At 47.1% G+C, this 23,811-nt stretch overlaps 1 protein-coding gene across 11 annotated transcripts in view; it reads right to left on the reverse strand.

Annotated features, from left to right (window-relative positions):
- KIAA0513 (KIAA0513 ortholog) overlaps positions 1-23,811 on the reverse strand; it is a 92,341-nt gene that overhangs the window by 48,936 nt on the left and 19,594 nt on the right. For 2 of the 11 annotated variants that reach the window (XM_030582181.1, XM_030582176.1), the window contains exon 1: positions 14,136-14,439. The exons of 5 other annotated variants lie outside the window; for them this stretch is intronic. The gene's annotated coding sequence lies outside the window, so the exon portion shown is untranslated. Of the gene's footprint in view, positions 1-14,135; positions 14,440-23,811 lie in introns of those variants that run through there. 4 more of the 11 variants (XM_030582177.1, XM_030582185.1, XM_030582186.1 and 1 more) reach the window with 4 other exon arrangements.

A 23,811-nucleotide genomic window follows, 5' to 3' on the forward strand; every position in this document is an offset into this window, starting at 1 on the left:
TCAGAAGCAATACTGACTTTGGATACCCAGCTTGAGACCCCTGAAAGGGGCCTGACATTCAGTGAGCAGGAGCGCAGTCAAAATTCCTAGATACCCACCAAAAGCAGAGTTAAAGGGTCAGTTCCCCCCCTCCCTCCTTCAAGAGCTAATGACTGAAAAGACCTGCAATCAAATGCAGAACCCAGGTAGAAGTTCTGCAGTAGGATGTTAGCAGCATCAACTACTCTGGCGAAAGACTGAATTCTGAAAACAAGACTTGGAAACAGTTCTGCAAGTGTGTGTCCCCAGAGTAACCATATTCAGCCACTGAGCCAGGATACTTGGCTCTTTTTACAATAATGCTTTTTATTTCAATCTTTAATGAAATAAAATCTCTTGAGAGCAACAGGATCTCTCCCCCAGTAAAAACAGATGGGCATCTGGCCACTCAATGAAAGCCAGTAACACACTAATTCAATTTAATATGTAGGAAATCTCCATGCAAAGGATCAACAAAAATGCATTGCAGAACGCAGAGCCAAATATGGAACCAAGTTTTATTCAGTATACCTGCAAGACTGAGACTCGGCCTCTTAGAAGGGCAGCTGCTTAATAAGGATAAGGTTAGAAAAGGAAGATCACGGGTATTCATTTAGGTTTTGTCAAAGTTAGACTCAGGACTCTCAGTTTGTCAGACCACTCTGTTTTATTAGCACAGGGCTCTGCTAATAACATCCAGATAATGTGAGCACCATGCAAGACAAACTATTTAATTTATACAGATAAAAAAGCGGGAATTAGACAAAGGGACAAAGAAAGCAAAACAGTAAAATTGACCTGGGGCACAGCATGCATATCCTACTTCCTTACTAACTCTTATCGATCTAAGGTTAATACTTTACTTCACCAATTGCCCTTAAACGGTGCAACTGTTCTATGTTAATGTCTGTATTCCTGACACCTGGATTGCAGCATTCCAACAATTTTTCTTAAAGGTACAGACAGCATTTCTTTAATCCTTTCTATTTTTACAATATAATTCATTCTACTTTCACAGTTTTTAAAACACATCCTACCCACTCTGTTTTGCTCCCATTTAGCTGCACTTCCTGGAACATGACAGATACACATTAAGAGCACTTTTCAATCTCAGCACAATTATTCACAGACAGCCTGATCAATAGGGTCTCCTGTACCAGCCTGCACTTGGAGTCCTGTCAACCCTGTACAAGGCAGATCAGAAAGGCAAGCAAAGATTCCTAGCATTGAGCAAGTACAGTTTAGGGACAAAAGATAAATCAAGGTTTCAGAAGCTGAGCATTAAGAAATAAAGAGCAAAGATCCCTCATTTTGACACTGTTCCGCTTTAAACCACTGAAAAGGTTCATACTACATGGCTGGAAATGCACAGCCAGCAGCCTAGCATGGTCCGTGTGCCATTCATTTCTGTCTGTCTCTCTCTCTCTCTCACACACACACACACACACACACACACGAATCTCCTCTCAAACATCTCCCTGTAACCAACAACTAGGAAGAACACTTTCCTCAGAACTGGCTAATACAAATCTCACCACATTAGACATCATCATCTACTTCTCAGCAGGATACAGGTCCTAGGACAGTACCCAGGGCAGTGCCAGGCTTCTGCCTGGGAGAAGTCAGGCCTGTAAAGAATCTGATGGATAATCTAGCACAACACAGTACATTTAATTCAAGTTTTCCTGCAAAGCACTGTAACAGGCTAACAAACGTTTGTCTAGAACAAGGGTGGACAAAATACAGTCCGCAGGCCGGATCCTGCCCGTTTAACATTTCTGGCTGGCCCGCCAGGCTCTTTGGGTGCCCCCACATGATCTCCAGGTCACTAAATGTCCTGCAGTGCAATGGGGCGTTCAGGCAGGCTGTCTGCCTACTGTGGCTCCATGCCACTCCCAGAAGTTGCCAGCTGCTGCTGGCATGTCTCGGCGTGCACCTGGGGGGGCAGGGTTCCCCACACTCTGCCATCGCCCATGTCCATCCTCACAGCTGTGAGAGTGGTGCCTGCAGGCACCAGCAGCGCACAGAGACCCACTGCCCTTCTTCCCTCCAAGGGGTGCACAGATGTGCCAGCAGCAACCGGCCTCAGCAACTTTCAGTAGCGATGTGGGGCCACGGCGCGCAGGCAGCCTGCCTGAGCCCTGCTGCCCCACTGGCAGGGAGCAGCATATGGTAAGTGTCTCCTGGACAGATCCTGCACCTCGCACCCTCTCCTGTATGCCAATCTCCTGCCCCAGGTCAGAAACGCCCTCCTGCACTCAGACCTCACATCCCGTCCTACACCCCTGCCCCAGCCCGGAGCCCCCTCCTGCACCAAACTCCTTCCCAGATCCCACACTCCCTCCATTAATATAATAGAAATGTGTGGCTAGTGATGACTTACCAAAATTCGTGGAGTGGCCCCCCTGCAAAAATTATTGCCCAACCCTGGTCTAGAACATACTTCTACACACCTATGGTCAGATGGCGTTGATGCTATCTCTACTGAATAAGCTATGTTGGAATCTGCTGATTCACTGAGACAGGTGGCTTGTTCCCCTGTCTGGACATAGAAGTGTGTGGGCTGAGCACTCAAGCCAGGAAAGAAGGTTTGAGATGAACATTGTTAAAACTGTGCATTAAGAAAAACAAACTTTTGGAAGACAGGGTGAATTTCTATTCTAATTGGCTTGCAGTCTCTGCGAGCAGGCTCAGAAAGGGACCTCAGAAAGCCAATAAAGATTTTAAATCGGTCGCTGGGTATCTAACTACACTGTTCTTTAATAAAACGTCATTAAGCAACAAAAGGAGTTTTTCTACATTTCTAGCTGCTCTGAGTTTGAACCTAGATCATGTTTTGAAAAAACAGACCATCCCAAACACTTGGGAAAGGTCCCTTCCTAGCACTGCTCAGAACTTTTGTTGTAGGATCCTGAAGGACTTTACAAACATGAATTAAAGCTTAGCACCCACATAAAGCGGGGAAGCACAACAGCTCCACAAATGAAAACAGAGGGAAAGAGAAGTGAAGGAACTTGCTTCTATGAAGCACAGAAAGTCAGTGGCAGAGTCAGGAATCAAAGTCAAGAATCTCGTCTTCCATTTCCCTGATCCTAACTTTAGGGTATATTGCCCTCCCTCCCTCCTCAATAATTCCATGGGCAAATTTAGATCAAATCAGACATGTTCCACAACTTCCAAAATACAGCTGGGAACAGCAAAGCCTGCGGATATAGAGGCACACGGTTCTTTTCAACTGGATTATGATTCCCATTCAGAGTTCAGTAGTGAACTGAAATAGAAAGGGACTTCCCAATTGATTAATTTACAGGATTATGAACTAGATTCCGGTTGTTTATCACATCTGTTAGGTTCTGCAATTTCAGGGCCACTTTGTAAACAAAAAAATGACACCGTTCAACTAGCCGAACAAGGTCAGTGGTACACTGCTTGGGTAGTAAGTGAAGACCCAGGAGTACATCTGCCTCCTGAGAGGCGGAGAAAAGTTTGAATACATATGCTAACCAGCTTCTTCCCACCAAAAACCCAAGAGTGAAATAGCAGCAGCAGAGAAATAGCTGGCTGGAGCCAACTGTAAATTCAGCTGCCTTGGGCCTGTGGGTTTCACCACATAAGAGGATTTTTCTAATCCCAGCTGACACTCAAACAGAGTCTGCTTTATTATTAGAGTACCCTGAAGGGGAAAGGAAATGGGAATCTTTTCCAAGTGCTTTCAAGTTCAGGTTGATGACTATGCAAATACAGCAGTGCATGGTGGGCCTGACCTAACCACTGTTCTGAGTGGGCTAATGGAAGTTACATCTTAACCCCTTACTAGATAACTCCCTGGTACTCCTGCCCTGGCGCAATGCTCCAAGAGAATGCCAGACTGCCCAAAAACATTCCAAGGGGAACAATGTATTTTTAAACATACTGATGCCAGCCGCAAGTAGGCAATTCCCTACCTTACATCAATTAGGCTCAGTCTGACCACTTAAACCAAGTGGGATAAGTTACCTCAACCTTTATGTGCCCAGCTAACCACAGATGTAGCCTGCCTGTCTCTGAGGGTCATCTCACACAGCACCACATCCAGGGTGCCAGTGAAAAGCAAGACACTGGAGCTGTCCAGTGTGCTGTTTCTCCGCTGCCTCCCCAATGAGCCCCAGTTCAGGTTCCAGTCCACATGTGAACCAGTGACTAGCAACCAGACCCTCGTATTCTCTAGAGCTGAACACACCTGGGAAGCGAGATCACACCTGCCTCCCCCAACAGGGCTAACGGAGCACACTAGCTGCAAGGCCAGCGGAAAGTGTAGGGCCTTCTTCTGCAGATTCTACTTTTCCCAGCATAGCTACTGGACAGGCAGATGCAGTGCCATCTTCCCCACAGGATAGCGGGCCTCCCCCATCCCCTGGAAGGACCATTGCTAAGGTAAGCGGGTAGTTCAGTCTCCACCACCAGTGACCCCTCTCTGCCAAGACTGCAAAAGTGGTGCTAATTCCAGTGTACTATAAAATTCCCCCCTACCACCGATTTTAAAGACAAAAACAGCTGAGACAAAGAACAGCACATGAACCCTGGGATGTGAACCAAATTTCATCCCAATATCTGATACCAGGGATCCGTCTCCATCTAAAAGGGCATCAAGGCTGTTTAATTCAGGTGGTACCATTCCCCTCCCTAACGAGAACTAACATTAAAACCTCTACTGCTCTGAATCACCATGCATTTAAAACTTCTGGCTGCCTCCCATCTGCAGGCAGAAAACAAAATGGCCAGAGGAGAATCTGCTCCCTTTAGAAGCTAGTAAAATCTAGAGGGGATATTGCAATAAAACCTCCTGAGAAGAAAAGGTTTGAGTTACCCTGAAAGCAGGCTTTGGGAGCAGAGAGCACTTGAAAAGAATCCAAGTGAAGACAGACCAGGAAGGGACTCTGATTTCATAGATTTGTAGAGTTTAAAACCAGAAAGCACCATTAAATCATCTAGTCTGACCTCCTCTATATCACAGGCCATAGCACTTCACCCAGTACCTCTGTAAAACTTGTGTTTTATTCAAACGTATCATCCAGAACTGGATACAGGTGGGAGCTTTTATATCTGTTTGAACAAGGCCTATGCTACTAATCAATTGCTTTGCCAGCATAAGAACGTTAAGATCAGAGTTTACCAAACAAACCTTGGTCACTGAGAGCACAGAAAGCCAGAAGAATGCCTGACAGCTCTTTAGCGATGATGAAATTTCCGAAAGGCCAATGCTAGATCTGACTGCATCCATTTATCTACTGATAAGCTGCTGGAGAGGAAATTGCATCTAAGAATGAAAAAAAGCTGCCGCCATCTGTGGATTTCCTAATCAAGCATGACATGAAATATACCCCAGCTCTCTCAGCAGCAGCTCGTAATAAGACTTTTGCTGATCCAACAGCGTGGCTCAGGGGGGTGCAGTACAGTGTCATGCGTGGCAGTGATGGAATAAATATCGGTGTTGCAATAACCCTGTGCATTTCCTGAGATGAAAGTATCACCAGCTCTCAAACGCACAATGTTTGTCAAGTGCCTGATGCTGGAGTTGGTACCAAGAGATACAGAGAGTTTATTTGTACAGCACCTACCACAATGGGGTCTTGCTCCACAACTTGGGGTCCTGCTATACAAACAGCAACAGGCTCTGCCCCCGGCGATGTAGAGTCTAACAGACACCGAGAAGGACAGATGCACTGGGTGACCCAGAAGAAGGGGTTAAGGCAGAACAGGGGTAGGCAACCTTTCAGAAGTGGTGTGCCAAGTCTTCATTTATTCACTCTAATCTAAGGTTTCGCGTGCCGGTAATACATTTTAACATTTTTAGAAGGTCTCTTTCTATAAGTCTACAATATATAACTAAACTATTGTTGTATGTAAAGTAAATAAGGTTTTTAAAATGTTTAAGAAGCTTCATTTAAAATTAAATTAAAATGCAGAGCCCCCCCGACCGGTGGCCAGGACCCAGGTAGTGGCCAGGACCCAGTGCCACTTAAAATCAGCTAGTGGGCTGCCTTCGGCACCCATGCCATAGGTTGCCTACCCCCGAGACAGAACATTACATTTGACTGACCAAGGGTTAGGGCAGTGGGGGCCACATTAGAAAGGGGAGTCGGTCTAGGAGGATCTGACAGAGGACAGAGTGGAGGCAGGCATGCTGGAGTTGGAATGACTTCCCGTGGCTAGTGGTTCAATGAAGGGATGCACAGAGGAGGCAGCGGGGAAGGAAACAAAGGCGGCCTTGAGGCTGGTATCATTGGGGGGTAGGGGAGTAATGCGATGGGAAAGCAGATCTGAGATGCACCCCAGGCAGAGCTATGCACATCCTTGAAGGCAGCAAGTCACAGCACTACGGAGTGGCAGGCAAAGGGAGTAAGCCAGTGGATGGGTTCAAAGAGCATAGCACTTAAAATCACAGCAACAGGCCAGGAGGTCATTTTGTAAGTTTCATTTTGGATGGGCTGGAGGATGATGGTGACTTGGGATTTCCAGGCTCCCAATCCTGTGCTCAGCACACACTTTTCCAATGTAGACATGGCTTTTTCTGACTCGGCCTTTGCAGTCAGACACTGCCACTCCCGCAGCTAATCCAGAAGGAATTACCCACCCCGAAACCTTACAGATTGTAACTGAGAGGGAGGAGAATTCTGGGCCTGGACATGCAATTGAACAGCCACAGTCCAGTACCCCAAATGAAGACATAGGCCTTGGCTACACTGGCGCTTTACAGCGCTGCAACTTTCTCGCTTAGGGGTGTGAAAAAAACACACCCCTGAGCGCAGCAAGTTATAGCACTGCAAAGCGCCAGTGTAAACAGTGCCCCAGCGCTGGGAGCGCCACTCCCAGCGCTGCAAGCTAATCCCACAGGGAGGTGGAGTACCTGCAGCACTGGGAGACCTCTCTCCCAGCGCTGGCACTGTGACCACAATTGCACTTCAAAGCGCTGCCGTGGGAGCGCTCCTGTGGCAGCGCTGTATGGCTGCAAGTGTAGCCATACCCTGAGTCATTCAGGAAGTACAGAACCAACTTTAATGTTATAACTAAAGAGAAATGGGAACTTAAAGACAAGCTCATTCACTAGCCCAGTAGGAAGACAAAGAAACCAAGATTTAAAACCATCAGAGCCACCCGGGGGGGGGGGGGGGGAAGTGGGGCAATTTACCCCAGGCCCCACAGGGCCCCCCATGAGAGTTTTTTGGGGCCCTGGAGCAGGGTCTTTCACTCACTCCAGGGGCCCCAGAAAACTCTTGCAGGGCCCAGGCCCTTGGAGCTTCTTCCACTCCGGGCCTTTGGCAGCAATTCAGCAGCAGGGAGGTCCTTCCGCCCCAGGACCCATCACTGAAGTGCCCCGAAGACTCACGGGTCCTTCCGCCCTGGGACCTGCCACCGAAGTGCCTCGAGGACCCGCGGCGGGGGGGTCCTTCCGCCCCGTGACCCGCCGCCAAAGTGCCAGGTCTTTGGCGGCAATTCGGCGGTGGGGGGGGCCCCCAGGTCTCCTGAATCCTCTGGGCAGCCCTGAAAACTACTGGCTGGAAAACCATCAGAGGAGAAGGATTAGAGGGGAAGTGATGCAGATGCCAAAGTAATGCTAGCAATCTGGTGATTAAGTTACTTTTAATTATCCTTTTCCCCCCAATGGAAGACAGTGCAGCTTATAAAAACTCATTTACAAAAACAGCACAATCCATTTTTAAACAGTGAAAGCACAAGGCTTCTCGGCCAATAAATCAATTCTAAAAGGGAACACAAGGCTCAGTCTCCTTACATTAAAAAAAGGAGTTTAACAGGCGTGTTCAACATAGTTACAGCTTGACTGGGTTACAGCAGCTTGGTCTGATCTGCGTAGGACAGGACACACAACCTTAAAGGATGTGCTTTAGCCAACTAGACTTGGCATCCATGGCTGAACTGTTTAGACTGCACAGAGAGGAAACCGAGTCACCCTGCCAAGGTCCCACAGATCACAGACATCAGGTAACACAGAGAAAGCCAAAGGAAATCCTGCATAACAAGTGTCGGCAGCAGAGAAGTGGGTCTCTTGGGAAAACCAACACCCACTGCAAGGTTCTGAGAGTAAGGAAATAAAACAATTACTGACATGACCTTCACACTCAAGAAGAGACTTCATACTTGGCTTGCTCACGGAAGGTCAGCACCAGGCCTATGCACCACGTATCACTGACAGCCACAGTCTTAAATGGTGAACAGGCCTCATGCTGGCCCTTTGTGCAAGGCAAATTTAAAAACAAATGAAATTGAGGAGGTTTTTCCCCTGCAACCCTCAGGTAAATGGATTAAGCCCCTCTAGAACTGAGTCAGAGGCTTTTGACCTAGCAGCACACACAGCCAACCCAGGTATCTGAAAGCAGAAGATAACATTGGGTGTAAGACCGTCCTCTCAGCCAGTGGGCCCACAGAGAGCAGTTTGCATCTCTCAGCAACTTGCAATTCTTAGCTTTCTTAGCATTTCATCTCTGGATGTTTCTCCCCACTATGCATTTCTTCAGGTCCCTGTTGGATACTGAGGCCTTGGCTACACTGGCGCTTACAGCGCTGCAACTTTCTCGCTCAGGGCTGTGAAGAAACATCCCCCCCCCGAGGGCTGCAAGATACAGCGCTGTAAAGCGCCAGTGTAAACAGTGCCGCAGCGCTGGGAGCGCGGCTCCCAGTGCTGCAAGCTAATCCTCATGAGGAGGTGGAGTACGTGCAGCGCTGGGAGAGCTCTCTCCCAGCGCTGGCACTGCGACTACACACACACTTCAAAGCGCTGCCGCGGCAGTGCTCCCGCAGCAGCGCTTTGAAGTTTCAAGTGTAGCCATACCCTGAATCAAAGCAAACAGCAGATCCTTGTTAATATGCACCAGTGACAGCGGAAGTCTCTTTGTGAAGCCCTGAATTTTGGAAAGCCCACTACTGTATGCAATGGGGTCTAAGCTGGAGAGAGTCAGGACTCCTGGATTCCGTTCCCAATTCTGCCAACAACTTGTTCTGCAACTTTGGGACAAATCCCTTAATCTCTGGGCTGCATTTTAGCTGTCTGTAAAATGGGGATAAAGCCCCAAATGTTCAAGAGAAATTATGGTCCATGCACAGCCTTGACCCTTGTGCCCAAGTCAAGGCTGGTGTGCACTAACCCTAACTCTCTCTGCTTCACAGATTGCTTTGGAAGATGCAAGACATCACCTATGTATCTCGCAGGAGAGTTAGTGTAGCTCAGCACAGCATTTTGCGATCCTCACAAAGACGCTGCAGGAGCTTGGAGTATATTATTCTGAAGAGCTGTAGCACTACAATGGAAATACAAAGAGCAGAGCAGGGCACTGGATGCTTCATTGCCCTGGAACATGAAACACACACTGCGCTACAGGTAGGTGCGACGCAGGGAGCCTGTGAAAGATTAGTGGGCAGATTAACGCAGCCCCGCTGCAGAATTTTCAAGCCCCACCATAGCGAGGCCTCAGCATCAGACAAGACAGAAAACTGCTCCCATCTCATCACAATCAGCGTCTGTGATTTAAGCAGCTGCTTTTGCTCCCCATCTGCGTTTGTTTAAAAGGCCACTCGACCCCGCCCACCAGTGTCACTTCTTATCACTGGAATTATAAACTTGAGTCATCCCTTCTGTGCCGGTGCAATTTGCATAATTATGACACTGGAACCCATACTCACATCTGCGAGCTCCATGGAGACCAAGTTCTAGCCCTGAAGTCAGGGGCAATTAAAAGCTGTAATTAAAATGAAGCAACCTTTCACTGCTTTCTTTGCAGTATAAAACAGGCACAATAGCAGCTTGCCCCCATGCTCTCCCCAACCACTGATGCAGCCAGCTGGCAGTCTCCTGGTGAGCAAATATTCCTCCAGGTATCTGCAGCACCCTCGCTTTGCGTCTACGAGAAGAGAAACATTAGCTTTTCCAGTTTACAGTGGATAACAAGCCGATACTCAAAATGCAGGGATACCAATATTTTCAGCATCGGGCGCATGCAAAAACGTGCATATCCTCATGACGGCAATTCCTGCAACTGCGCAAACAATTGTGATAGACGTGCAAACAAAAAAACGGTGCACCATCAGGCCGAGCCTATTCAGCCCATGGCAGGATTTTGAATCATTCTGTTGCCAGTTTTCAGCACTGGCCGGAGAGGTGTGTCTATGCACAGGCAGGGGCAGCATGGTCTAGTGCAGTGTTTCTCAATGCCCCGGCACCAGTCCCTGAGATCCCCCTGACACAGATTAGGAAGGCGGTAAGTCGGTCCCTGGTATTAAAAAACATGGTCTAAGTAGCCTAAAAGCATGGGACTCACAGCCAGGTCTTCCTGGGTTCTACCACCAGCTCTGCCATTGATGCTTCACCTCCCCGTGACTCAGTTTCCAAATTGTAAAATGGTGACATTTACTTGCTTCATGGGAGGGTGGAGATGAGAATGCAATATCTTGTTAAATATTATCCTGCAACTCAGGCACTGTGGCAAGTAGAGAGACCACCATAAAAGGGACAGAAAAACCTACCCAGTTGAACAAAATCCCCTCTACGCTGTGCCATTGATTTTCCATACTCTTGTTGCCCATTACAAAGATAGGCTTGGGCCAGCTTTCTCCCTTGCAACACATCTTGCCCTCCTACTGGACCCGGCAGCGACGTCCGAATCCTAGAATCAGAGCAAGTCCCTCTGGAAGGGATCACGATGTCACAGGACCCACTGTCAGATCAGGTGAGAGAGAACACGAACAGTTTAAGACATGATTCTGTGCCTAAAACTTAGGTTGATCTAGTTAAGTTGCCTGGGGCCGTGAAAAATTTCACTCTGGGCACCACAGTTAGATCGACCTAACCCCTGGCATAGAAGTGGCTGGGTCAATGGACTCCTTCAGTTGACCCAGTTACCGCTTCTTGGAAAATGGGATTACCTACAATGATGGAAAAATCCTTCCTGTCATTGTAGGAAGTGTCCGCCCTGTAGCAGCAGAGCTGCAGCACAGATGCACCCATAGATAAAGGGCCGAACAAATGGAGGGCTTACGCCTGGTGGCATTTCTCTGCCTGTAACGTGACAACTTTTGAACGGAGTTCTGCATCCAATCCGTTCCAAAATTCCAGGGAATGTTCTAGGTGTCCATGGGGAAAAACTGATAAAAATCAGAAAACTGGCAAGGGGGAAAATGAGGGACACATGGAGCTCCTGGCATCCGATTAGCAGACTCAGTAGTTTCAACCAGGCCTGTAATCGTTGGGATCAAAGAAGCGGTTGATGGCACAATTCCAGCCTGGCACACCTCCCATCTCAGCTCTGCCCAGGGCACAGTTTAACATGTTGACACCCTGGATGACTTACCTGCCAGATAGAGAAAACAAAGAAGGATGGTGGGGAAAGGGAGGCACAGAGCCCTGATACAGTGGGGAAATGGGGGACAAAGGTCTGAGGGAGGGGGATGCAGAATCCTTGCCATGGTAGGGAAGAAGGGAACAGGAGGCCTGGGGCGGTGAGAAGGCGGGATAAGGAGACACACAGAGCTCTTGGCATGGAGGTTCAGTGGGAGACAATGGTATTGGGGGAGAAGGACATGGGGGACACAGAACTTGCTCCATGGTGGGAAAGAGCAGGATGGGGGGTACTCAGAGATCCTGCTGTATGGGGAGGGGGCCCACTGAGCCCCTCACAAGAGGAAGAAGGTAGGAGGTTGCTGGGAGTCCCTGACAGAGGGGGATAGGAGGGTGGTGCCCAGGGAGCTTCAGGGGACGGTGAGGAAGGGAGGGATGCAAGGAGCCCCAGGTGTGTGCAAGGGGCCCAGCCAACGGAAACAACAAAGCTTGCGACCCTCTAGTAACAACATCGTCTAACTTTGTGGGTAAAAGCCAGTCTATGCGCGATGCTGACATGCAGGCAAAGCCAGGGGAGAGGGACATCAAAGCTTCACAATCCATTTAAACCCTGGTCTATATTTAAAAATCAGATTAGACCCAGCTCCCTCGCTCCCTGAGCACCGTAGTTAGGTCCATTAACCCCCTGGTTTAGACAGGGCTAGGTCAACGGAAGCACCATTCTGTCAATCTAGCTACTGCCTCTCGGAGAGATGGATTAACTACATTAATGGAAAAACCCTTTCCACTGACACAGCAGCATCCACGCTGCTGCAGCCAGAAATGTGCCACTGTAGTGTAGACGTGGCCTAAAAGGTCCCCTGTGCAGCTTCCCCAAATGGGTAGATCATCTCCAGGAGACCCAACCCTTCCTTTCACTGTTGCTCTCATTAGCACCATCTGTGAATAAATCCGACACACATAAACTGAATTCCTTTCTCCACAAACTAATTTCTACTCATTTGACTTTTAAGGGTGACCCAGTCCACTTCTATTCTTTTAAAGAAATGGCTAATTCAGCCTTGACTAGTAAAGCTAATTTCATTTTGTAAAGAAGAGAGCTATCCTGAAATTCTGGAAGTCTCTTGCTTTTCTTGTGCATCCCAACCACATAATTTCCATTATGTCAACACTAGATATCAGATGCCAGCTTCTTATTTTATTATATTTAAAAAAAACAAATTAAACATCTCTTAAAGGGACAGGCTCTTCAAGAGCACCATTCAGACCACCTTTTCCACTGCACTGAAATTTTCCCCTTTAATTCCATCCAGCAGGACATATTTTTCAGCATCCAGAGGAGATATAAGACTAAGCCAGATATTTGAGTCCCCTCACTTTTTTTTTTTTTTGGGGGGGGGGGGGGGAGGAGCCCAGATTGACCTTGCTAAGCCATTTGATGACCCAGCTACTTTCATAGCTGCAACCCCTTAAATGGAAATATTTTTAACAAGCTTTTCATGCACTAGAGCTCTCAGAAGTAAGCTCAGGCATTGACTAATTTGAACTGCTGCCTCCAGCCTTTTATTGAGTTACTGGGATATTACTCCAAGAAGCTGATCAGCAAAGCTGGAAGCCTGTCATTGAAGCACAATACTGCCAACACCTCGGGATAAGATTTCAGATCATGGCTTTCCCACGCCAGCAGGCAGTCTGTCCGTCCGTGTACAAAGGTACCTCTCAGCCAGGGAGAGGACAGAGAGAGAAGCTCTAACGGATTGCTCCACACTGAACCAATGGGCTCTGAAGGGAATGCAATCCAGCCATCTGCAGCCCTCTGCATTAGTGCAATGAGAAGGTTTTAAAGGGACAAGAATGTTTTGCAAGGGTGATCCCCCGTGGAAAGAGAACAGAGAAAAATCTCACATACACACACACACCCTGAACCAAATAATTCAGACCACTCTGCAAAAGCGGCGCTTCTCAGGCAAAAACAGGGATCTCTCCAGTTCCAGGCTGTCCCCCATGCGCCAGGCTCTAAGGCAAAGGCTGCCCCTGCTTTGGCACTCAGTCATTTCCCCTCCTTTTCACCTCACCTAGATTCTACCTGTGGTGAATAAGTCTCAAAGCGCCTTTGTTCCCTGTGCTGTTCTGCTTGTTCAGTGGCAGGTTATCAGCGCTCAGAAAGGCTCTTATCTGACTTCACAGGAGCAAGGGGAGTGGGAAACAAGCAGGGAACACCATGGATAATCTTGAAGAAGCCACAATTCCTCTCTCAGGAGCTCGTGTGCACCTAATCCACACACACACCCTAAACGCACACCTCTCTCCCCGTGCCTGCCCAGCACTCATTGCATGTCAGCTCAAAGAGGAAGGAAGGTGTGTGTGTTGTGTAATTTTGACAGGGTTCACATCAGTGGGTTTTTGTTCCCAAGCACAGCACACTCCAGACAACAATGCAACTAAACTCCCCATCAGCAAACCTCAAAGAGAACAAACACAAAGCAAGGGCATTGCCTCGCTGCAAAACTAACCAAGCTACACTGGTCAGAATTGGCAGCAGTTTACCTCTTCCACTCAGGAGTCTGAGAACTGAAGCAATACACTTCTAGGGCATCGTCTCGCATGCTGGGCTTAGATGCTGTATTGACGGCCAGCGTGCCAACCCATAAACCAGACAGACAGTTCCACTATGAATAAAGCATTTCATGCACCTTTAAGTTTAGTAAAGTTAAAATAAATAACTCCAGCTCTCCAATGATCTCGTTCGAAAGCAAAGCAATTACTGTAACTACCGCGGGTCATAAATTACCTGCTTTGCCACTTGCCTGGTGATCTGTGCCAGGAAAATGAAGACGAGAGAGGGAGAAACGTCCAACTCTAGGCAGCTGTTGAGAGGGGAGGAGAGAGCAAGTGAACAGCAAGGGGTAGATGCTCAGCGCAGTGCGCAAAGCAATTCAGCACGCAACATCCAGCAGCCACCAGAGCTGCATGTGTGAATCCTCGTGCATCTGTCTCCAAATAAGCCACACGCATGCACACCCACACGCACCCCATTGATCACGATAGGCTCGTCAGTTTCCCCACCCCCTGAGCTCCAATTAGCAACTGGCACACAACATATTCACTGACTCAGCTAATAATTTCTCTCTTTCACTTAAAGGTCAAACGCCGAGAGATTTTTTTTTTTTATAATGCCATTTTCTGAGCAGATAGCAAGGAGCATGTCCCAGAGCTACCAAAAGGCTTTGACATTTTAATTCCACAGAGCATCAGTGCAGTAAATGGTGGAACGTCAAGGGGTCTGAAAGCATTCTCCCCCCACGACCCAGCAAGGGGCTATGTGAATTGTGCATCACTAACAAGCCGGGAACCCACCCCCACCATCCTCCGCAAAGCACTAAAGTTAGAGGGTAGCGGATGGAGAGTTTTATTGTTCACTCTAGGGCACTTGCACCTCCCTGAGGGGGTGGAGGTGGAAATGTGGATTCAAAAGAGCAAGTGAGGGGGTGGGAGCCTTGAAACAGGCAGAAACGGTTCATCCAAAGTTTGGAATGTACACAGTCTTTTCTTTGAAAAATCAACACTCTTCCCAGCCCGCTCTAGAAACAATCGGTGCAGAGAAGCTCCACAGCAGAGGTATGCACGACCACTCTGCCCTTCCCACCCCACTCAGTGGGAAAAGGGTTCTAGAAAGGAGAAGGCTGAGAATCTCTGCGGGGCAAACCCTGCATCTGACAGAAGTGATACTGCAGCATTGAGGAGGCTGTTGTGCTGCATTTATAAAGGAGCAGGATATTAGGGAGGCTTCACTGATGAAGCACCAGTTTGCTCCAATACAATAGCTAGCCCCTTTACTTCCACTTTTTATTCTAGCATCTTCCTTCTCCCTCTTGGTATTCTTTGCTCTGTGTTCCCACAGAACAGTACAGCAGCTACTCAGAGTTTAGTGGTCACTAGCAAGCAATCAACATGGTTACTGAACTGACTTCTCAGCAAAAGCCCCACTCTACCACCTGCTCCTGTTACAAGAGAGAACCTCTTTTCTCGCCACAGGATTAGGACCTTGCACTAATTAGAGCTGCAGCCACTAGAGGGCGACACAAACACTGTCCAATCAAGGGCAGCGAATCATGCAGCACTAACGAGATCCGCCCTCGCACTTCGAGAGCCGTCTTGAGCCCTGTCCTCATTGGGACTAAAATCATGCTAGCTGTGACTGTGTGTGAAGTGGTACAATTCTCCTCCCAGAGCAGACAGACACTGAAAACAGCACGTGCTCCTCCACTCCAGCACTGCCAGGTGAGTCCCAACATGGGAGCAGCTGGGACATTTGCAACTCTTCCTTCTAGGGTAAAATTCTTGAAGTCTCCCAAGAGGTCGGGAGAGAAGGTGGCACAACTCCCAACCCCCATCTCACAGGCACTGGACAGGACACTATGCTGAATGCCAGAACTAAAGGCCATCTGACTGTCCACCCAAACAAGGGATCCGGTGGGAGAATTACTCATGAGCTGTAAATACATTTGATCAAATCACCAGGGAAGACACGCCTAGGCCCTGTTGGTCACGTCAGATTTCCTTAAAAAGAAAAATTTCCTACAGATCCTCAGCAACCAGCTGAGCTTTAAAGCACATTGCTCCCTTAGCAACCTGCTCAGCACGGCTGCTCTCAGTTATCTCAGAGCAGTGGTTCTCAAACTTTCGTACTGGTGACCCCTTTCACATAGCAAGTTTCTGAGTGCGACCCCCGCCCTTATACATTAAAAACACTTTAATATATAACAGCATTATAAATGTTGCGGCAAAGTGGGATTTGGGGTGGAGATTGACAGCTCATGACCCCCCATGTAATAACCTTGTGACTCCCTGAGGGAATCTCGACCCCCAGTTTGAGAACCCCTGTCCCAGAGCTTAGCCTACAGGAGGGATCTTACACACACACACTGATGTATGTAAGCCACTTGTTAGGGCGTCTTACACTTCCCCCTCTCTTTATCTGACCCATGGAGGAGCCCCAGGGCTCCTCCACTCAAGCAGAAGACACTCCTGCTTTCAGCTGTGGTGGCTCCCGGTGACAAACAAGACGGCAGCTGTCATGGAAGCACCTGAGAAGGCCACAGTCCTGTTTGATACACCTTCTGCCAAAGCCTCATCCCTGATGCAGAGGGCATTCAGCACTCCAATTAACATCACTCTCATGATGGATGGCCTCTGCCACTCAACCCCACATCACAGCAAACGCAATCCTCTATAAGGTTTTCCAGTAATCCTGTGCATCCAACTCCAGAGACACGGAACCTCTGTTCTGAGAGCTCAGATACCCTCTAATTCATGCTTTTAACAGGCACCTCGCTGCTGCGCATGGTGCTTGAAGTTACTGATCTAGAGACGCATATTTTTCCATCTTAAGTTGCATTTTTAAAAAGAAATATCATGCATGTGAATGTGGCCAGTAGTTTTGAGCAGAAAACCAAATGTGTCAGTAATTTACTTTCCACTGATTAAAATCATCAACATGTCCATTGCAAAGAACATTTTAAAAAATTATCCAGACCCAAAGTTTTTATATAACAAGGCTATGCAACCATACCTGAACTTGGTTACATCCCTTTGCACTCTCATCCTACATCCCACTTTTGTCTGTTATCACTTGTTTTCAGGTCTTAAACTTTCATTGCAAGATCTCTGATACACAAATAGCAGATCCCAGTTTCAGCTCAGTTCTGCTGCTGTAAATCCACAGCAACTTCAATCGAGTGACTTCAGATCTGCACCAGAGTCACACAGATCAGAGTCTGGCCCCATGTCTTATTTGTTCTGTGAACTGCTATTCACGTTCATGGCACTGTATCAGTGCACACATCAATCCGTGTTTTCTCTCTATGACACTGCAGAGCCAGCAGACAGGAGCAGAAGGAATAATGGTATTTATTTCGACTAAGGTTATTTCAATCATTTCCCCCCTGTCCTCCCCCCAACTTTGACATTTCATCCCTAAAATCATTAGTTTCTTCCAAAAAGGAAATAAAGAGCCAACAGCCCAGTCAACCTAATGTCACATGCACATCTGCAGGAACAGGTAAGGAACCTGAGCTGTCCATCTCTACTGTGTATCAAGCTTTGTTATTAGGACAGAGATAGAAGAGATTCCATGGTGAGTTAATGAAATATATTTGCAGCCAGAAGTTCCCCTTCAAATTCTCTCTCAACGTTAAGCCTTATCTTGAAAACAACTGCATGGAAAACAAAACAGATTTACCCGCCATTCGCTAACCCATGGTGTATTTGAATCCAGAAGAGTACTCAACACTTGACAGTCCCTGCAGCTTTAAACTCACTGGGGCATGTGGGAAATTATTTCTAGTTATGTTTTCTTCCCCCACCTCCTCCTCAAACTCTGAAGCAGGCTCGGGAAGGGGGCAGGCAGCAAAAGAGAAAAATCCCAAACCAGGCCAGATCGCAGAAACTAAGATGTGATTCTGTTAGACAGCACAGCTAACATTTCAATCCTACTGCACTGCTGGACGTGCCAGAAGGAACTAAACAATGGAAGGAACACTAATTTCATAATAGAAGTCCTTGGAAGGAACAACATGGGCCTATGATATCTTCAGATAAAAACAAGATGTATTTTTTATTCCAGGCTTGTTACAATTTGTACACCCTTCCCGCTAAAAAATGTCGCAGGAAGAGTGCCCCTCAGGCCCTCTGCAGCATCTTGCAGAGATGTGTCATCTTCACTGTCTTATTTCCGTAAGATGATCAGCTACTTTTATGCTATTAAATAGTCTGCACCATGCAAAGAAAATTCAAGGTTCACAGTGCCTGTCAGTCCACAGTTACTGAACAAACTATACACACAGGAATTGCTTGCAGCCACTTGTGCGGTAGAACATTACAGCAGTTTCACAGCGCACAGGAACACTACAGGAGTGTTTCAGGTTGGAAATGAAGGGTGCTTTGGATGAAACCATAGGGAGAATGTAGATTGGCAGTAGTTACCCACACTGGAATCTGGTCAAGGGCCGGTTCTTGCCAAAAAGGACCCTGGGGACTTCAGCTTCCACAAGCGTATAGGACTTTGGCTTTGAGGATTCCTCCAAAACAGCAGCAGCAGCCCAGGCCATCAGAGCTCCATGAGAAAAGTAACACCTAGAGAATGAATCAGCTCCACTTCCCGAGTCTCCCATCCAAATACCAGCCCAGTCTGATCAGGCTTAGTGTAGGAGATCTGATGAGGTCACAAGCGGCAAGGTGCAATTCTGCAGTGAAAATCCTTTTCAGTTAGGTGCAAGAAAATCCATGAAGACGTTACAGCCAGGCCCAATGAGCAGAGAAAGACCAGCCTTTCCTAAACTCAAGCAATTATGGCACTGCCCTAATGAGTCCTGGTGGGATTAGAGCAGCATTTGAGCCTACTCCATGGAATGGGGCACAAGTGGATGACCATAGAAGGCCCTTCCAACTCAAACATCTAGGAGCTGAAGAGTCCTCCAAATGGAAGGAGATAAGTGATGGAGCTGATCACTCTAGGTGACTCATTCAAATACAGCCTGTGCTAGTAACTACATATCATTTGCCGTTCGATGGCTGGCCGGAGGACTTTGTGCAATGTGTTAGTGATCTAAATTCATCTCCCAATGGGCAAATCTCACATCTCACCACCACCAGCGGGCACCTTCACTCACAACTCAAAGAGATCAATCATTTGCATGGGCCTGGAGACCTTATCATTGTTAGAGCAGAGCTGGTTATCCCATGCACAAGGTTGAGGCACGTCACAGTACACTGCATGAGGAAGCTTGCTCTGGTGCTATCGGCTGCGTGCACATTTTTGGCGGCTCACGGAAGGCTCCAGTTTCCAGGGGCAACAATACAGTGGATAATTTAGTTTGTTTTTCTGTGTGTTCCCAATTAATACATAAGGAGCAGAAGACAGGAAAATCCCCCTCTGCTACAACTACGCTTTTGATAGCAGAACAACAGAGTCCTTAGCACTCAAACAGATTTCTGCGTATATTTAGACCAAAGTGGAGCTGCTCCGAGTTCTGAAACCAGTTGTTTGCAGGTGTGGTTTGTTTTTAGCACAGAGTCCTTAACCCTTCAGTGGAAAGGGCCCTGGGCAGCTCCAAATCTGCACAGGGCTGAACACACCAATGGCATCCAAACATCATGCTGAGAACCTGCATGGGTGGTTGCTGCATCACTGCAGGATCCTTGGCTCTGAACTTGGGTTCATTAACTAACTGCTCAATACCTGATTTTGAAAAGTGACAGCATTAGGTTAAGCACCAAATTATACTCACCCTAAAGTCCAGGAAACTTTTTTTAGAAGTAAAAGAGAAAGGAATGTGTTAACCTTTCTACGCATTCCACATCATGGGGAGTTTTAAAGGAAACAAAACATTTACGGAGTAAAACCAGCTGGAGACAAGCCCTGACTCTACATTGGAAAGCAATCATCAGATCCATTTGTCACTAATGCGCCCATCCCCGTGGTATTCCAGATGTCAATTTATCATCTCCCAGGCTATATGCAAATATACATAAACACCCATTGCAACAGTGTGTTATGATATGATTACACTGCCAGTCAGGAGGGCAGGGGCGGCTCCAGGCCCCAGCACACCAAGCGCGTACTTGGGGCGGCATGCCGTGGGGGGCGCTCTGCCAGCGCCATGAGGGCGGCAGGCAGGTTGCCTTCGGCAGCTTGCCTGCGGAGGGTCCACTGGTCCCGCGGCTTCTGGATCTCCCGTAGGTAAGCCGCCGAACGCAGCCTGCCTGCTGTGCTTGGGGCGGCGAAATGCCTAGAGCTGCCCCTGCAGGAGGGCCACTCTTAAAAAACAAACAAACAAAAAAAAACCCCCAAGATATGCCATTGTTCCACCACATCCCTTCAAAAAACTCTCCTAATCTAAAGTATTCAGCTGGCATCTCCCTCACCAAATGTCCCTGTTTACAGACTCACTGTGAGGCCTTAGGAAAGTCCCTTAGCTTAGATTCCTTCTATCGCTGTTTTGACATCCTTTATGTGGGGTAACAGCACTTCCCTGTACCACAGGGATTTGTGGAGGCATTAAAATCACTAAAGGCCTCCGATTCCTGGAAGAAGGTGTTACAGAAATGTTGCCACGCACGACAGTCAATTGTATTCTCTAGCCAGCCTACTACAGTGTATTGCACCGCGGGTTCATGGGGTTTGAAATGGGAATGATGTGATACGTGGACAGTAAGAGTAATACAAAAGGTGTTTTGGTACCTGCCGTTCCTGGAAAGACTCTCTATCTGGGTGGTAGGGAAGTATGAAGACTGCAAGCAGCAGACTACTGATAGTACTCTACTAGCATTTGCGAACACAGTCATATTGTAAGCACGGCGCTTGGGGAAATGGCTAGCATCTTTCTGCCACTACCATGCTCCTCACCCACATTATGCCCGTATGCATGGCACATGGAGTTTATTTTTGAATTAGGATACGCAGAACGAAACAATAGATTAGAGCCCACCTAGTGCATCGTTCTGTCAGTGCAACATTCTTCTCTACTGTATGTTTTGACCAGAGTCTGGAATAATTTTAAAATGTGCCAAGCAATGGAGCTTCCATCACTTCTCATGAGAGGTTAGCCCACAAACTAATAGATCTTGCCACCAAGGAAGCTTTTCTTGATAGTCTGTAAGTTTCCCTTTTCTTAAATATACTCCCAAGTTGTTCTTCCTTTTATCATGGCAAATTCCTCTCATTCTGGGATTCACAAACCTTTCAAGATTTTCTTTCTACCACCCTGGGACCTCTGCTCCCAGACTGCTATCACTTGTGCACACAACTACCAGATTGATGTGTAACTGCACACAATAGTTGGGTACAGAATATGCATTCAGTGCACCTTAACTGTTTGAAAATCAGGCTCGTGGATCAGTGCTGGAACTAGGGGTGCTGCAGCATCCTCAAGCCTGGGGTGGTTTCCACCATATACAGGGCTTAGAGTTTGTTTCAATGCCTCTCAGCACCCTCACTATACAAGTTATTCCAGCATTCCTGGGCCCATGCTAGATAGTCAACTATGCAAAACCACCTCCAGCCTTTGCAAATAAAAGTTACACACACACAAGGAATGACACATAGAAGGCTAGAGAGTGCGCATATTTATTCGAGTGCTTGTATTCTTGTAATATTAATTGCTTTACAAAGGAGAAGTTTCCCCATTCCCAAAGGTTTTTCTCTATTACGAACAGCTGTTGTACAGCATGCGTGAAAAGATCACCAAGTGACTCATCCGCCTTAATCAAGTTAGGATGAAAGCGTTACATTTACCATCAGCCTCCATACAATCTGCAGAGTGCAAAAATTATACTAAACAAGTGAAAAAAAGGCTAATCTCATTCATAACACATTTTGGTAAACACACGCAAACTTGCTTAGATGTCATCTAACACAATAATGTACTCATGGATTTTAATCAGCTGCCAAACTTAAGACACTCATCACATGTTGCATTTACATTGTAAATCAGATCACACCAATTCCTTTATCTAGGTCGCTTTTTTGCATATCAACATTACCTTCCTCTCTATTTGCAACATGCAGAATCTGTAGACTGCCTTTATCCAAGCCAACAGCAGCCATTCCCACAGCACAATGACCAGGCTAACTGAGCTGGAAAGATGCATCTCAGTGCTAAGAATTAAGTGCACCTTGGAAGTCTGTGGCAATCATTAAAGACAGAAGAAACATGAAAGCTGCTCTTCTTTCTCTTCCTTGCACTAACACATCAGTTACCTCTCCCAGAAGCTGTTCCATTTGCTCATGGAATCAGATGCTTCAACTTGAATGAAAGACATAACAGCGAGGTGGGAAGGGGGAAGAGAATGTAACCAGTGAGAAAGCTTGGGACAGGATCGTGACGCTGGCAGACCAGGCGCTAGCTTACGCCAAGGCCCTATGGCCTCATTGAACACTGACAAATGTTCAGGTAGAAAGCAGTCTGGCTCCCCGTGAGTCAGCATTGTTAAAATAAATGTTAGGTCTATAAGAATGTGTTTAATGTTTAGACTTTATGAAATGCTTGTAAACTGCTGCATGCATTACCTCACTTACAATATCTGTATCCTATAAGAGTTTTCAGTGGTTGCTTTGAAACGATAAAAGTTTGCTATGAAACTGTAACCCCCCCACCATCCCTCTACCCCCTAGTCAGGAGAGAAGCATTACCAAGTGTGAAATACTAGTTCACGACAAGAGATGTCATCTTCCACCCAACAAAACAAGGCCTATACACATCAGACAAGCCACTGTGGAACATCAGTGGGCAGAAGACTTTGATTGCTTTCCCCACACCATGAAGAGGGGACGTGCACAAAAGCTTGTCCCATCACAGCCTGAACTCAAAAGGAAGGGAATAAAAATTCCTAGCAAGGAGACATCATCATCACTGTGCTGCTTGGAATTTGGAGAGGGCAAAATTTTAAGCATAAACAAGGGATCCCCAAGCTGCTTGGCTTGGGTTAGCTCTAAAGGACATACAGAGCTTGCGTATCATAGCAGCTATTATGTTTTTGGAACTGAAGCCTGTAGCTAATTTGTGCGGATATGTTTACCTGCTTTAACCTTGTAAATAACTCACTTCTTTTTCCTACTTAATAAATCTTTAGTTAGTTTATTACAAGATTGGCTACAAGCATTGTCTTTGGTGAGCGATCTAAGGTACAACTGTCCTGGGAAAAGTGACTGATCCTTTGGGACTGGGAGGAGTGACCTGAATCTTGCTGTGATTTTTGGTGCAAGGGACAATCTATCACCAAGGCAAGCTTGCCTGAGTGGCAAGATAGACCAGAGTGCCCAAGCGGATTGTCTGTGACTCCACGTTAAGGCTTGAGGAGTTCACACTTGATACTTGCAGTGCCACCACAATACAGAACAAATAATAAAAGCAGGGCAGTTGGGTGTTTCTATTCTAGAAGAGCATGGGGGTGTAATTAATTCTCTTTTGCTGTGGAAACAAATGATGCCACAATCAAAATTATGGCTTCAGGAGGCAAAAGCAGCAAGCGGGGCACAGGTATGTAGCAACAAACCCGGTTTCCACGTGTGGGGTCTCAGCGATATCACAACAGCAGAGAAATGCAGGAACTAGGCAACATTAGCAGGGTTGTTTCTCAGCAAAGCTTTCTTTAAAGCAATCTAAGAAGTATCAGAAGCTCCTTAGCAATAAGGAGCTTCCCTCCGACAGCTTTAGCCATGGATATGCAGTGCAGTCGTAGCCATGTCAGCGAGGTCATATCTTTTATTGGGCCAGCTACTGTTGGTGAGAGAGACCAGCTTTCGAGGCACACAGCACAGAGCTCTCTCTCTCTCTCACCAACAGAAGCTGGTCCAATAAAAGAGAATACTTCACCCACTTTGTATCTCTGCTAGGCAGCAAACCATGCAGCAAATGTGCAATGAGATTTAGTTACTGGGCATCAACCGAAAATTCAGGGAAAGAAAT

Source organism: Gopherus evgoodei, chromosome 12 (genome assembly GCF_007399415.2).
Source record: "Gopherus evgoodei ecotype Sinaloan lineage chromosome 12, rGopEvg1_v1.p, whole genome shotgun sequence".
NCBI lineage: Eukaryota > Metazoa > Chordata > Testudines > Testudinidae > Gopherus > Gopherus evgoodei.